The sequence below is a fragment of the Schistocerca gregaria genome, chromosome 4, assembly GCF_023897955.1.
Source record: "Schistocerca gregaria isolate iqSchGreg1 chromosome 4, iqSchGreg1.2, whole genome shotgun sequence".
Classification (NCBI taxonomy): Eukaryota; Metazoa; Arthropoda; class Insecta; order Orthoptera; family Acrididae; genus Schistocerca; species Schistocerca gregaria.
In genome coordinates, this window is record NC_064923.1 from 550,926,852 (window position 1) to 550,939,226 (window position 12,375).

General features: G+C 44.3%; 1 protein-coding gene across 1 annotated transcript in view; it reads left to right on the forward strand.

Annotated features, from left to right (window-relative positions):
* LOC126268003 (thymus-specific serine protease-like) overlaps nucleotides 1-12,375 on the forward strand; it is a 182,069-nt gene that overhangs the window by 72,861 nt on the left and 96,833 nt on the right. The window lies entirely within an intron of this gene.

The window sequence follows — 12,375 nt, forward strand, 5'->3', positions numbered from 1 at the left end:
TTTAAAAGTGCTTTGGAAGACTTAAGATTAAATAAGGCAGAAGGGATTGATAATATTTCATCAGAATTTCTATAGTCATTGGGGGATGTGGCGACAAAACGAGTAGTCACATTGGTGGACAGAATGTTTGAGTCTGGCGACGTACCATCTGACTTTCGGAAAAATATCATCCACACAATTCAGACGACTTCAAGAGCTGACTAGTGTGAGCATTAACGCACAATCAACTTAACACGTCATCCATCCAAGTTGATAACAAGAATAACATACAGAACATTGGAAAAGAAAATTGAGGATATGCTAGATGACGATCAATTTGGCTTTAGAAAAGGTAAAGGCATGAGAGAAGCAATTCTGACGTTGCGTTTGATAATGGAAGCAAGACTAAAGAAAAATCATGACATCCTCATAGGATTTATGGACCTGGAAAAAGCGTTCGACAATGTAAAATGGTGAAACATGTTAGAAATTCTGAGAAAAATAGAGGTAAGCTATAGGAAGAGACCGGGAATGTACACACATCATAAAAAGTTTTACATCGCCTAGGTTCCGAGAGTTCCGGAACCTGTACAGAAACTTGAAATAGAGATCAACATAAATATCATATCCGCCTTTTTTTTTTTTTTTTTTTCTCATGAAAAACGTACATTGCATGTTGTACCACCATACAGCGAGACCTTCAGAAGTGGTGACCCATATTGCTGTACACACCAGAACATCTAATACCCAGTAGCATCTCCTCTTGTATTGATGCATGCTCGTATTCGTCGTGGCATACTATCTACAAGTTCAGAAAGTCTCTGTTGGTCCAGATTGGCCCATTCCTCAATGGCGATGCGGAGTAGATACCTCACAGTGGTTGGTGGATCACGTCGTCCATAAACAGCCCTTTTCAATCTATCCCAGGCATGTTCGATAGGATTCGTCTCTGGAGAACATGCTGCCCACTCTAGTCGAGCGATGTCGTTGTCCTGAAGGAAGTCATTCACAAGATGTGCACGATGGGGGCGCGAATTGTCATCCATGAAGACGAATGCCTCGCCAATAACCTGCTGGTATGGTTGCACTATCGGTCGGGGATGGCACTCACGTATCGTACAACCATTACGACCGCTTCCATGACCACCAGCTGCGTTCTTCGGCCCCAAATAATGCCATCCCAAAACAGCAAGAAGCCTCCACCTTGCTGCACTCTATGGACAGTGTCTAGGGCGTTCAGCCTGACCGGGTTGCCTCCAAATACGTCTCCGACGATTGTCTGGTTGAAGGCATATGCGACATTCATCGGTGGATAGAACTTGATGCCAGTCCTGAGCGGCCCATTCGGCATGTTGCTGGGCCCATCTGTACCGCGCTCCATGGTGTCTTGATTGCAAAGATGGACCTGGCCAAGGTCTTCGGAAGTGAAGTTGCACATCATGCAGCCTATTGCGCACAGTTTGAGTCGTAACACGACGTCCCCTGGCTCTACGAAAAACATTATTCAACATGGTGGCGTTGCTGTCAGGGTTCCTCCGAACCATAATCCGTAGTTAGCGGTCATCCATTGTAACAGTAACCCTCGAGCCTAAAAAAAAAATGTCTCTGAGCACTATGGGACTTAACATCTATGGTCATCATTCCCCCAGAACTTAGAACTACTTAAACCTAACTAACCTAAGGACATCACACAACACCCAGCCATCACGAGGCAGAGAAAATCCCTGACCCCGCTGGGAATCGAACCCGGGAACCCGGGCGTGGGAAGCGAGAACACTGCCGCACGACTACGAGATGCGGGCTTAGCGTCCTGAGCGAGGGATGTCATCGACAGTTCCTGTCTCTCTGTATCTCCATGTCCGAACAACATCGCTTTGGTTCTCTCCGAGACGCCTGGACACTTCCCTTGTTCAGATCCCTTCCTGTCACAAGGTAACCGCGGTATTGACCGTCTAGGCACGGTTGAACTACAGACAACAAGAGCCGTGTACCTTCTTCCTAGAGGAATGACTGGAACTGATCGGACCCCCTCTGTCTAATAGGCGCTGCTCATGCACGGTTGTTTACATTTTTGGGCGGGTTTAGTGACAGCTCTTAACAGTCAAAGGAACAGTGTCTGCGATACAATATTCACAGTCAATGTCTATCAGCCCGATTTCTGGGAATCGGGGTGGTGCAAAACTTTTTTCATGTGTATACAATATACACAAGAGCCAAGAGAGAATAATAAGAATGGACGACCAAGAACAAAGTGCTCAAATTAAAAACGGTTTAAGACGGGGATGTAGTCTTTCACCCCTACTGTTCACTCTGTTCATCGATGAAGCAAAGCTGGAGAGCGGTATTAAAATTTAAGGTGATAAAGATATCAACGGTACGTTTCGCTGATGAGATTGCTAAAATGGTTCAAACGGCTCTGAGCACTATGCGACTTAACATTTGAGGTCCTTAGTCCCCAAGAACACTGTACCACACAAGCGGCGTGTAGTAAAATTGGGTGCTTATGGTATGTCGTCTCAGTTGTGAGACTGGATTTGTGATTTACTGTCACATAGGTCACAGTTCGTAGTAACTGACGGAAGGTCATCGAGTAAAACAGAAGTGATTTGTGGCGTTCCCCAAGGTAGTGTTATAGGCCCTTTGCTGTTCCTTATTTATATAAACGAAAATAATGGTTCAAATGGCTCTGAGCACTATGGGACTTAACATCTGTGGTCATCAGTCCCCTAGAACTTAGAACTACTTAAACCTAACTAACCTAAGGACATCACACACATCCATGCCCGAAGCAGGATTCGAGCCTGCGACTGTAGCGGTCGCGCGGTTCCTGAATGAAGCGTCTAGAACCGCTAGGCCACAGTGGCCGACTGACATTGCTATTCTGATCTAGAGTGAAGAAGAATTACATGATCCGCTGAATGGAATGAACAATCTAATGAATACAGAACATGGATTGACAGTAAATTGAAGAAAGACGAAACTGATGAGAGGTAGCAGAAATGAGAACAGCGAGAATCCTTATATCAGGGTAGATAATAACGAAGTAGATGAAGTTAAGGAGTTGTGCTACCTAGGCAGCAAAATACCAATGACGGCCGGAGCAAGGAGGACATCAAAACTAGACTAACAATGGCAAAAAGGGTATCCCTGGCCAAAAAAAGTCTACTGGTATTAAACATAGGCCTTAATTTGCGCAAGAATTTTCTAAGAATGTGCGTCTGTTGTACTGCATTGTATGGCAGTGAAACATGGACTGTGGAAAAACCGGAACAGGGAGAAGCATTTGATATGTGGTGCTACAGACGAGTATTGTAAATTAGTTGGGCTGATACGGTAAGGAATGAGGAGGTTCTGCGCAGAATGGGAGAGAAAAGGAGTATGGGGAATACGCTGACAAGGAGAAGGAACTGGGTGATAGGACATATGTTAAGACATGAGGGAATGACTTCCATGGTAACGAGAAGGGACAGGGTGATAGGACGTCTGTTAAGACATCAGGGAATGACTTCCATTGTACTAGAGGGAGCTGCAGAGGGCAAAAACTAAAGAGGACGACAGAGATTAAATACATCCAGCAAATGATTGATAACGTAGGTTGCAAATGCTACTCTGAGATGAAGAGGTTAGCACAGGAGAGGAATTTGTGGCGGGTCGCATCAAACCAGTCAAAAGACTGATAACCCCAAAAAATGTTTAAACAATGTAAAATGACCATGTTAAAATAATGTTTTTTAAATTACAAACCAAAATTTAATTTGATCCTTTAACATACATGACAAATTTAAAGCAAGATTTTTAAAAGTCTTTTGTAACAACGAATAGCAAAAACTATGTAAAAATGTTTAAACAAATTTAAATTTCCCGAGCTAACAGAATAATTTTAAATCAAAGATAAGTATTTAACGTGAGCCTCTGAGAGACCTGACAGATTTAAGCAAATACAAGCGCCAGCAAATGGTCCGGCTGAGAAAGGAAAACTTTGCAGATTCCTCGACTTGCGCCAAAGGCTGGTTGGGTTTCGGATTCCGCTGAATTGGTTAGGTGTCCACTATACGCAGGAGGCGGCTACACGGGTAGGAGGGGCTGTGTGAGGTGGACTGGGCGGTTTTTTAGGTTAAAGGGTCTCGGGAAAACATAAGAAGGGCTTCAGTCACAAATGGTGCAGGCCGAACACAGGAAGAACGTGGATATACCAGAGCTCCAAGCGCTAATAGAAAGCACTGATGATCAAATCATTGTAGGCACTGAACGCTGACTAAAGCAGGATATAATCTCAGCCGAAATTTTTGCGAAGAACCTAACGGTCTTCCAAAAGGATAGGCTAAACACGGTTGGCGGTGGCGTGTTTGTTGCTGTTATAAGTAGTTTATCTTGTCGCGGAAGTGAAGTAGATGGTTCCTGTGAGTTAGTATGAGCAGAGATCATTGTTAGCAACCAGAATAAGATAACAATTGGATCCTTTTACTGACCTCCCAATTCAGATGATACAGTTGCTCAAAGGTTCAAAGAAAACTTGAGTTTGATTTCAAACACGTACCCGACTCATACGATTATAGTTGTTGGTGACTTTGATTTACCCTCGATATGTTGGCGAAAATACATGTTTAATTCCGGGGGTACGCATAAAACATAATCCGAAATTGTGCTAAACTTATTCTATGAGAATTATGTCCAGCAATTAGTTCATGAGCCTACGCGAATAGCAAACGGTTGTGAAAACACACTTGACATCTTAGCAACAAATAATCCTGAATTCATAACGAGCATCAAAACGAATACAGGGATTAGTGAACACAGGGTTGTCGTAGCGAGACTGAATATTGTAACCCAAAAATCGTCCAAAAATAAACGAAAAATATACCTATTCAAAAAAGCACATAAAAATTCACTTGACACCTTCCTGAGAGGCAATCTCCACTCCTTCCAAATTAATAATATAAGTGTAGACCAGATGTGGCTTGAATTTAGAGAAATTGAGAGATGTATACCAAATAAATTAACAAACGACGGAGCTGACCCTCCTTGGTACACAAAACGAGTCAGAACACTGTTGCAGAAACGACGACACAAACATGCCAAATTTAAACAGACGCAAAATCCACAAGACTGAAGAAATTTTACAGAAGCTCGAAATTTAGCACGGACTTCAATGCGAGATGCTTATAACAGTTTCCACAACGAAGCTTTGTCTCGAAACCTGGTAGAAAATCCAAAGAGTTTCTGGTCGTATGTGAACTATGTTAGCGGCAAGCAACAGATGCCTTCCCTGCGCGATAGCAATGCAGACATTGTCGAAGACAGTGCTGCCAAAGCAGAGTTACTAAACACAGCCTTCCGAAATGCCTTCGCACAAGAAGACGAAGTAATCATTCCAGAATTCGAATCACGAACAGCTGGCAACATGAGCAACGTAGAAGTATATGCTCGGAGTAGTGAAACAACTTAAATCACTTAATAAAAGCAAGTCTTCTGGTCCAAACTATATACCAGTTAGGCTCGTTTCAGAGTATGCTGATGCATTAGCTCCATACTTAACATTCATATACAACCGTTCGCTCGAAAAAAGAACCGTACCCAAAGACTGGAAAGCTGCACAGGTCACACCAATATTCAAGGAAGGTAGTAGGAGTCATCCACTTAGTTACAGGCCCATATCATTAACGTCGATATGCAGCAGGGTTCTGGAACATATATTATGAATTACATCGAAGAAAACGCTCTATTGACACAAGTCAACACGAATTTAGAAAACATCGTTCTTGTGAAACACCGCTAGCTCTTTATTCACATGATGTGTTGAGTGCTATTGACAGAGGGTTTCAGATCGATTCCGTGTTTCTGGATTTCCGGATGGCTTTTGACACTGTAATACACAAGTGGCTTGTAGTGAAATTGGGTGCTTATGGTATGTCGTCTCAGTTGTGTGACTTGTGTGACTGGATTTGTGATTTCCTGTCACAGAGGTCACAGTTCGTAGTAACTGACGGAAGGTCATCGAGTAAAACAGAAGTGATTTGTGGCGTTCCCCAAGGTAGTGTTATAGGCCCTTTGCTGTTCCTTATTTATATAAACGAAAAAAATGGTTCAAATGGCTCTGAGCACTATGGGACTTAACATCTATGGTCATCAGTCCCCTAGAACTTAGAACTACTTAAACCTAACTAACCTAAGGACAGCACAGAACACCCAGCCATCACAAGGCAGAGAAAATCCCTGACCCCGCCGGGAATCGAACCCGGGAACCCGGGCGTGGGAAGCGGGAACGCTACCGCTCGACCACGAGATGCGGGATATATAAACGATTTGGGAGACAATCTGAGCAGCCGTCTTAGGTTGTTTGCAAATGACGATATCGTTTATCGACTAATAAAGGCATCAGAAGCTCAAAACAAATTGCAAAACGATTTAGAAAAGAAATCTGTATGGTACGAAAATTGGCAGTTGACCCTAAATAACAAAAAGTGTGAGGTCATCCACATGAGTGCTAAAAGTAATTCGCTGAACTTCGGTTACACGATAAATCAGTCAAATCTAAAGGCTGTAAATTCAACTAAATACCTAGGAATTATAATTACGAACAACTTAAATTGAAAGGAACACATAGAAAATGCTGTGGGGAAGGCTAACCAAAGACTGCGTTTTATTGGCAGGACACTAAGAAAATGTAACAGATCTACTAAGGAGACTACCTACACTACGCTTGTCTGTCCTCTTTTAGAATACTGCTGCGCGGTGTGGGATCCTTACCAGATAGATCTGACGGAGTGCATCGAAAAAGTTCAAAGAAGGCAGCACGTTTTGTATTATCGCGAAATATAAGAGAGAGTGTCACAGAAATGATACAGGATTTGGGCGGGAAATCATTAAAAGAAGGGCGTTTTTCGTTGCGATGGAATCGTCTCACGAAATTCCAATCACCAACTTTCTCCTCCGAATGCGAAAATGTTATGTTGACACCGATGTACACAGGGAGAAATGATCACCATGATAAAATAAGGGAAATCAGAGCTCGTACGGAGAGATATAGGTTTTCGTTCTTGCCGTGCGCTATACGAGATTGGAATTATACAGTATTGTAAAGGTGATTCGATGAGCCCTCTTCCAGGCACTGAAATGTGATTTGCAGAGTATCCATGTAGATGTAAAATAATATAACGGTCAGATACAACTACTAGATGGCCCGCTGGCCCAATCAGTCTCCATGAACCAGGCAAGAAATCTCGTCTTGCAACACCCAAGGGTGCAAACACAGAAAGTTTCGCAGCTGTCCGGAAGCGCACGTGGTATACTAACTGATCTGGCCAGATTAGAATTTAAAAGATAATTAAAAGAGAACGTTAATCATAAATGTTCATGACAGAACCAGTAGCACCTGCAACTGCCGTCAAATTCCCACAGCTCACACAGACGGTAGCAATAATAATGCTAGGCATCATTTGAGAAGGAGACACACTATTAAGCGAGAAGGTTCACCATGGCCAATATAGCTCTATTACCGGGCGTATCTTAGAACGAAAAAGATAAAAAACTTTCACCGCAATCGTCACCCCCGTTAGTTTTCAGGAAAGCATCAAAGGGTGCTCAGCGAACACCGAAGTGAGCAGGCTTAAACAGTTTCTATAACCGATGCAGACCAACTAAAGGCGGATGAAACTTCCGCAAGCACCAATTCTCAACTCAGGGAAGAATCACATAGGGCAAGGCAATGACATCAGAGCCCGCAAACGCAACGAAACAAGATCATACGAAACGGCTCGACAATAGGGAAGAGGTAACATTTCAGCGCACGGAATCAACTAATAATCAAAGTCGCTACCGTTGCAACGGTTCCCTCAGAGCAAATCGGTCAAGAGCGACCACCAGCGGGTGACAACACACGTTTCCACCAACCGACTTCCTACCTCCTCGTGGCCGGTGACTGTCCCTTCCGCACTCTTCGTCTCTCACAAACATCTGAAACCAGAAGACGAGGTGCAAAGGCGCCGCCAGGCGGCCAGAGGGAAAACGAGCAGGGATTCGATATACGTACTGCAGTCAATACAAGCCGACACGGCTCACTACCAAGCACCAGCTTCAACGTCCAAAATCATCAACCTGCAATGTATGGTTGACACTGGGCATACATGTCTGCTATCTCCAGTAACCTACCGGGGACCTGACAAATACGCTACGCTGTATCGTTGCTGCAATGCATTTCAAATGCAACACGCTATTAAGCATATGGTCATAGCGTTAGAGCTAATCAATGTGTGGAATAGGTAAACTGTCTTATCAAAAGCATCGAGACACCCCAGTGTAACGCGGAACTGACCAACAGATGTCAGACGCGCGGAATTAGCCGAGCGGTCTAGGGCGCTGCAGTCATGGACTGTGCGGCTCGTCCCGGCGGAGATTCAAGTCCTCCCTCGGGCATGGGTGTGTGTGTTTTTCCTTTAATTTAGGTAAATTAGTGTGTAAGGATAGGGACTGATGACCTTAACAGTTAAGTCCCATACGATTTCACACATTAATAGATGTCACGAGAACGGAATGCAGAAGCGTAAAAGTTGCGTCAGAAACAGCTGCGTGGGTCGGTCAGTAGAGCTCAGTGACCTCTAACGTAGACTAGTTACTTGATGTCATTTGAGTAACAAATCCATCAACTCTTCTAAAGTTGTTGTAAGCGACTGTTGGTGACGTGATTGTGAAGTGGAGAAGCGGAGGAACAACCATAGATAAAACAAGACGATGAAACATCATGTGTTGAGAAAAAGGACCTGTGGAGTATTGTCGAGGGTGCTTGAAAAAATGGCGTGAAATCAGCGGAAGAAATCACTCTTGAGCGCCAAAGCGTTACCAGCAGTCCAATTAGCACAATTACTGTGCATAGGCAGTTAAAAAGAATGTGGTACAGTGGACGAGAAGCTCATCATATGCCACAAATTTCTGTAGTCAATACTAAACGTCATTTGAGCGGACGTAAAGAGCGACGGCACTGGAGACTGGATCACTAGAGTTATAATCACACTATTTCTTGTCGAATTTCGATGGAAGTGTTTAGGTTTGGCTAGTACCTCGTGAACACTAGCTGCCATCATGCTTGGTGTCAACGGAGGAAATTATGTTACGGTATGGAGGTGTTTTTCGTGGCGCATAAGATACTGTTAAATCTATATATGATGAACACATTCAACATTGTTTACTGCACACAATAGATAAAGTTTCTAACACCGATTTTGGCGTGTAAAGCTTGTCTTAAAAATCGTCCTTAAGTAATACACGTAATAATATCGAGGTGTGGTTGTACTGTCTGTGTATACTGGGTGACAGTTATTGAACTACATGAAATAAAATCGTCATAGCTCCTGAACGATTTGCATTAGGACGTTCAAACTACGGAGCTCTCCGCTGGGAGCCTTGTCGTTACCGGCAATTTGCACTTGAAAATGTCACGGCGAAGTATGCCTGAGCGTATAGGCTTGCGAAAGCCTACTATGCAAACAATAACAGCCCAGCTGTAGCTCAAAGGAGGTTTGCGACAGAATTCAAGCTGAAGAAAGCCGATCCAAACAATCAAGAATTTGAATCGGAAGATTGAGACAAGGGATAGTGTTTGTGATGACAAGTGTTGGCAATATCGGTCGTCCAAAAAGGGTGAAAACACCTGTAATCATCGGGAAGGCACGCGCTGTGTTTCAAATCAACCCTAGGAAATCGATCAGACGAGCTGCATAACAGTTGGCCGTCAACAGTGAGGCACTGCGTCAAATTTTTGTTGAAGGCCTGCATATCTTCCCAGACAAAATTCAAATCCATCAGCCGCTAAGCCACAGGGCTATGGGACAGCGGTTGTGTTTCACCAACACTATTCCCACCTAATTGACGAACACGACTTTGATATGAATATGGTTGGGTTTAACGACGAAGTCCAATTTCATTTGGATGGGTTCGCAATAAACAAAACTGGCACATTTGGAGAACTGGGAATCCTCATTTCGCGATCGAGAAGTCCCTTCACCCTCAACGGGCGACTGCGTGGTGCGCAGTGTCCAGTCAGGGAATAATCGGTGCGATATTCCCTGATGGCACTGTAACTATTGAACGGTACATGAAGGTCTTGGAAGATGATTTAATGCACATTATCTTAAGTGACCCTGATTTCGACAATATGTGGTTCATGCAGGTCAGAGCTCTACTCCAATGAAGTAGAAAAGGGTTTGATGTCCTGGAGGAATACTTTTGGGACCGCATTCTGGCTCGAGTGAATCCAGAGGCCACTGGAATGGGCCTTGACTGGCAACTATATTCACCCTGTCTGAAGACATGCGACTCCTTTTAGCGCGGTTATATTAAAAACAATGTGTACAGCAATAACCCCAAAACCATGGCTGAGCTGAAAACAGCCACTCAGAAGGTCATTGTCAGCATCGACGTACTGACACTGCAGCGGGTCATGCAGAATTTCGCTTTTCGTCTGTTCCACATCATCGCTAATGATAGCAGGCATATACACTATTGGCCATTAAAATTGCTACACCAAGAAGAAATGCGGTTATATTAAAAACGGGTATTCATTGGACATACATTTTATACTAGAACTGACATGTGATTACATTTTCACGCAATTTGGGTGCATAGATCCTGAGAAATCAGTACCCAGAACAACCACCTCTGGCCGTAATAACGGACTTAATACGCCTGGGCATTGAGTCAAACAGAGCGTGGATTGCGTCTACAGCTACAGCTGCGCATGCAGCTTCAACACGATACCACAGTTCATCCAGAGCAGTGACTGGCGTATTGTGACGAGCCAGTTGCTCTGCCACCATTGAGCAGACATTTTCAATTTGTGAGAGATACGGAGAATGTGCTGGCCAGGGCAGCAATCGAACATTTTCTGTATCCAGAGAGGCTCGTACACGACCTGCAACATGCGGTCGTGCATTATCCTGCTGAAATGTAGGATTTCGCAGGGATCGAATGAAGGGTAGAGCCACGGGTCGTAGCACATCTGAAATGTAACGTCCGCTGTTCAAATTGCCGTCAATGCGAACAAGAGACGTGTAACCTATAGCACCCCATACCATCACGCCAGGTGATACTCCAGTATGGCGATGACGAATACACGCTTCCAATGTGCGTTCGCCATGATGCTGTAAACAGAACCTAGATTCATCCGAAAAAATGACGTTTTGCCGTTCGTGCACCCATGCTCGTCGTTGAGTACACCATCTCAGGCGCTCCTGTCTGTAATGCAGCGTCAAGGGTAACCGCAGTCATGATCTCCGAGATCATAGTCCATACTGCTGCAAAAGTCATCGAACTGTTCGTGCAGATGGTTGTTGTCCTTCGAACGTCCCTATCTTTTGGCTCAGGGATCGAGACGTGGATGCACGATCCTTTACAGCCATGCAGATAAGATGCCTGTCATCTCGACTGCTAGTGAAACGAGGCCGTTAGGATCCAGCACAGCGTTCCGTATTACCCTCCTGAACCCACCGATTCCATATTCTGCTAACAGTCATTGGATCTCGACCAATGCGAGCAGCAATGTCGCGATACGATAAACCGCAATGGCGATAGGCTACAGTCCGACCTTTATCAAAGTCCGAAACGTGATTGTACGCATTTGGTCCCCCTTACACGAGGCACCACAACAACGTTTCACTAGGCAATGCCGGTGAACTGCTGTTTGTGTGTGAGAAACCGGTTGGAAACTTTCCTCATGTCAGCACGTTGTAGGTGTCGCCTGTGTGAATGCTCTAAAAAGCTAATCATTTGCATATCACAGCATCTTCTTCCTGTCGGTTAAATTTCTCGTCTGTAGCACGTCATCTTTGTGGTGTAGCAATTTTAATGGCCAGTAGTGTAGTACTTGTCATAACCTACATCCGAATATCTGTAGTGACGCTTACATGGTGAATAAAGTGTGTGCGAGCTGTAGTTCGTAACTAATTTACGTTCTACATCTACATCTACATCCATACTCCGCAAGCCACCTGACAGTGTGTGGCGGAGGGTACCCTGAGTATATCGGTTCTCCCTTCTATTCCAGTCTCGTATTGTACGTGGAAAGAAGGATTGTCGGTATGCTTCTGTGTGGGCTCTAATCTCTCTGATTTTATCCTCCTGGTCTCTTCGCGAGATATACGTAGGAGGTAGCAATATACTGCTTGACTCTTCGGTGAAGGTATGTTCTCGAAACTTTAACAAAAGCCCGTACCGAGCTACTGAGCGTCTCTCCTGCAGAGTCTTCCACTGGAGTTTATCTTTCATCTCCGTAACGCTTTCGCGATTACTAAATGATCCTGTAACGAAGCGCGCTGCTCTCCGTTGGATCTTCTCTATCTCCTCTATCAACTCTATCTGGTGCGGATCCCACACTGCTGAGCAGTATTCAAGCAGTGGGCGAACAAG